Consider the following 482-nt stretch of genomic DNA (forward strand, 5'->3'; position numbering starts at 1 on the left):
ATGCAAGAACGATCCTGGGTCCATGGTTACCATATTGGCGACTTCATCTATTTCAAGGCGAGTTCTTATCAACATGACGAACATGATGCCAAAAAAAAAGTGCGATACCATAAGCCATACAGTTGCAGTTTATTTTTTCCCTTTTGGAAACACTTCCTGAAGGAGTATGTTCTTTCCAATTTTAAGTGTACTTTTTTCATGTATTTGGTATTTTCAAGAATGGTAAACATCATTAAATACAAATTAGTTTAAGAAAATAAACTGGTTCGTTCTGTAAGCTAAAGTTATATATTTTGAATTATAATAAAACAAAATAAATGACGTTACAGTTTTTCCGCATTTTTTATGAAATTCCATTTGCACCAAAAAAATCTTTCCTAAATCAGAGATGCTCCTCTTCCCCCTCAAGAACAATGACGTCCCCTCTCCTCAAATGCATCCCCAAAATGAGATCCCCTAAAAACGACAAAGACAACTTTTAG

The sequence above is a fragment of the Uloborus diversus genome, chromosome 6 (assembly GCF_026930045.1).
Source record: "Uloborus diversus isolate 005 chromosome 6, Udiv.v.3.1, whole genome shotgun sequence".
Taxonomy (NCBI): domain Eukaryota; kingdom Metazoa; phylum Arthropoda; class Arachnida; order Araneae; family Uloboridae; genus Uloborus; species Uloborus diversus.